Source organism: Palaemon carinicauda, chromosome 45 (assembly GCF_036898095.1).
Source record: "Palaemon carinicauda isolate YSFRI2023 chromosome 45, ASM3689809v2, whole genome shotgun sequence".
In the NCBI taxonomy this organism is placed as follows: domain Eukaryota; kingdom Metazoa; phylum Arthropoda; class Malacostraca; order Decapoda; family Palaemonidae; genus Palaemon; species Palaemon carinicauda.
In genome coordinates, this window is record NC_090769.1 from 12779115 (window position 1) to 12782969 (window position 3855).

Below are 3855 nucleotides of genomic sequence, written 5' to 3' on the forward strand. Positions count from 1 at the left end.
AACTGTTCTCTGCTGATAACGGTTTCATTTGGGTCTGGTGGTGTTCTTCATAATGCCTATGAGAACATGAAAGCAAAAAAATTAAATGAAAATGTATAATACATTTCTGGATGCATCAAATGAAGAACGGGTTAATGTGAGTTAAATCTTATTCCTTAAGGTTCGTCTCAAGTCAGATTCCAACTGAAATTAACAGACATATGATTTTACTTCTATGTTTGATTGATGTTTTGATTATCCATCTGATTTCTCAAGTGGTTAATTATTTGCTTATGAGATAAAGTTATTGTATAGATAGAGTGACGTCTGAGGTGTTCCTGAGATTAAAGTTGAACAATTAAACTGAGAATAAAACAAATGGCCTATGGAAAACGTCCCTGCCTGGTGATCTGCCGGACTAGAGTTAGAGTCCCGCTCGTGTGCTAAGGATAGGGTGTTTGCGGGAGCCTAAAGGTTTACCTGCTGAGTCATCAGCAGCCATTGCTTGGCTCTCCCTGGTCCTAATTTGGGTGGAGAGGGGGCTTGGATGTTGATCATATGTATATATGGTCAGTCTCTAGGGCATTGTCACTGTACATTATCTTTGCCATTCATGGGTGGTCTTTAAAGCTACAATGGCAATTATTTATGCAAACAGAGAGAGAGAGAGAGAGAGAGAGAGAGAGAGAGAGAGAGAGAGAGAGAGAGAGAGAGAGAGAGAGAGAGAGAGAGAGAGAACGTAATTTTGTGTTCTGTACTAATTTCTAATGGAGCTTTCATATTAATCTTTCACATTCAGAGCAGAGGTTTTTAATAGTAAACATCAAATATCTAAATGAGAAAGTAACAATGTTACGCTCTTTATTTAGTCAGAATAGCTGGGAGAGAGAGAGAGAGAGAGAGAGAGAGAGAGAGAGAGAGAGAGAGAGAGAGAGAGAGAGCGATGGCTTAATTTTATTGTTTGCACTATTTTGTAATGGAGCTTCAGTCTTAAACTTTTCACATTCAGCGCAAAGGCCTTAAATGATAAACGAAAATTATCTAAATGAGAAAGTAGCAATTTTACAACCTTAATTTAGTCAGAGAGAGAGAGAGAGAGAGAGAGAGAGAGAGAGAGAGAGAGAGAGAGAGAGAGAGAGAGAGAGAGAGAGAGTTAATGAAGACCACTCGTAATTATATTCGGCTCTACAGTTTTTCTCGAGGCAAGCCTCAACCAAGAAACGTCCAGAAGCGGAAGTTCAGAGACGGAATTATGAGACAAAGGAAAAACTAATCAAACTTGTGGCCGCCATCGTCGCTCGAAATAGAGAAAAGCAATGCTGCAGCCGAGACCAACTTTTTCTTTAAGTGTCCTTTTTCCCTTTAGGCTAGATGGAGGAAAGGTATTACCTGGCATTTCTTCTTCTTCTTCCTCCTCTTCTTCTTTTTCTTCTTCTTCTTTTTCTTCTTCTTCTTCTTCTTCTGCTTCCTCTTCTTCTTCTTCCTCTTTTTCTTTTTCTTCTCCTTCTTCTTCTTCTTCTTCTTCTTGGGTTGTCCAGAAAGTGCAATACTTCTTCTTCTTCTTCTCCTTGTCATTCCTGGCCGTCCAGAAAGTGCAATACTTCATCATCATCATCTTCTTCTTCTACTTTCTTCTTCTTCTTCTTTCTTGGTCGTCCAGAAAGTGCAATACTTCTTCTTCTTCTTCTTCTCTTTCTTGGGTCGTCCAGGAAGTGCAATACTTCTTCATCATCATCTTCTTCTATTTTCTTCTTCTTCTTCTTTCTTGGTCGTCCAGAAAGTGCAATACTTCTTCTTCTTCTTCTTCTTCTCTTTCTTGGGTCGTCCAGGAAGTGCAATACTTCACAGCTTGTAGGCGCCTTGCTACTAACGACGAACTGCCGCAGGGCAATGGTCTTCCAAAGACCCATGTGGGCTTAAAGTGGAAATGATAAAACTGACAAGGTCTTCTTTTTTTGTTTTGACGCTGCATAATTCATATCATTTCTCTTTTCTGTTTGATCCATGCTTTGATAATTGATCTTGTAAATGGTAATCTTTTGTTTATTGGACATTTTGCTTTCATGAATATAGTGATTTATCGAGTTCAACCGAGTTTTAACTTAAGCAAGTTGATTTGATTTGTAAGAAGCAACAAAGGCAGTAACATATCATGATAGTAACTATAAACTAGAGAGAGAGAGAGAGAGAGAGAGAGAGAGAGAGAGAGAGAGAGAGAGAGAGAGAGAGAGAGATCCTTAATGAAGATCCAGAGAAATCGTGTTAACCCGGCCAGTTTTCCCCCTTAGGGTTATCACCCCAAGCATCCAAAAGGGGGAAACCGACTCGTAGAATTTATAGACAAAGGGAAACTAATCAAACTTATGACAGCGGGTTTCACAACGAAGCAATTTCCCTCGGCCGGGGAACGATGTTTTCATTTCAAGTGTCCCTCTTTTTCTCATCCTGGAGACGAAGAGGGAAATATTGCCTGAGGTCTGCTTTCCTTTGGGAATGCATGTAGAATAGTGATTCAATGCCTTGCTGCGGGCGACGGATTGCTTTTCGAGGCTTACTTGATTTAGCCTCTGTCGACTTAAAGATGAGCAAATGCTTCAAGTGTGAAGTGTTATGCTCGTTAGATTGATTGATTGATAAGTTATCTGGCATCCTGACATCTAAGGTTATTGACCCCGAATGTTAGAATTTATTTTTGTTTGAATGTTATCACCCTGGAGAGAATTTATTTTGGGGTTTCAAGCTTCTAATCAATATATATATATATATATATATATATATATATATATATATATATATATATATATATATATATATATATATATATATATATATATTGTTTGTATAATAATCGCGACTGAGAGTCAAAGTCATTGTAAATTTTGGTGCTTTTCTAAAAGTTTTAAACATTTTAGGTTGCCAGGGATTATATACCAGAGGTGTGCTTATAACGGCATTCTTTTTATCTTTACTGTTGTTGTTAAACATTTATGATGAAATAGAATAATGCCTAATTTTTCATGAACAACTGAACATTGCATTTACATTCAAGATGCAAATTTTACACATCAACCGAATTTGGAAAATTGTTTTAATTTTTTAGATTTTGATAGTTACTATGTTAACAAGAGTTCTTTACAGATGAATCTCATACTTAAGAAGAAGTCGATTTTGGGATAGATGGGCTGTTTGATTCCGTAGAAATAATCATGCAACGTCTTTAATAAAAAAAAAAAAAAAAAAAAAAACATTTACGCACACTACGAAATGTTTACCAATCGATGATTAAAGTTTATTTTCCCATTCGATTACGAATTTCTTTTTTTTTCTTTTCAGGAAAGTTGTTTTTTGATCGTATGTCATCGAGAAGGTTAGTTGTGATATTCTTGGTTTTGTATTTCCAATTCCATTATAAGATTTGCATGATTTCTTTTTTATTATTCTTTGTCACTAATTATTTATTGGCAGCTGTTAAAATCTACTTTCGTAAAGGATAGTAAGGATATAATTATAAGTTACCTAACTCGTGATAAATATATTTGCACAGTCATCCTGAAATTATCAATTTGAGAAAAAAAAAATTGCCTCATATCTGACTACATAAACATGTTATAGATACACGATCTTGATTTTTAATAATTTTGAACTTTGATTAGGAGCAGATCATGTGAAAAATTTCTCGAACGTTATTACTTGACGTCACATCAAACTTCGTGATTCAGTTATTTTGAGTCGAACATTTATCGAGGAATGCTAAATTCTCATAAATTTTACTTAATATTCTTTAATGATAAGGGTGATTTGAAATTACCTTAATGTTGTTCAGTTTACTATTACCCGAAAGGCGTCATGATTTATACTGATCTATCCCGACACCCC

The 3855-nt window shown here is 35.9% G+C and overlaps 1 long non-coding RNA gene across 1 annotated transcript in view; it reads left to right on the forward strand.

Annotated features, from left to right (window-relative positions):
- Window positions 1-3346, forward strand: part of LOC137634993 (uncharacterized) — a 504322-nt gene extending 500976 nt beyond the window's left edge. Inside the window, exon 3 of the long non-coding RNA XR_011042599.1 lies at window positions 3313-3346. This is a non-coding gene — a long non-coding RNA (uncharacterized lncRNA). The remainder of the gene's footprint in view (window positions 1-3312) is intronic.
- Window positions 3347-3855: the final 509 nt, after the last annotated feature.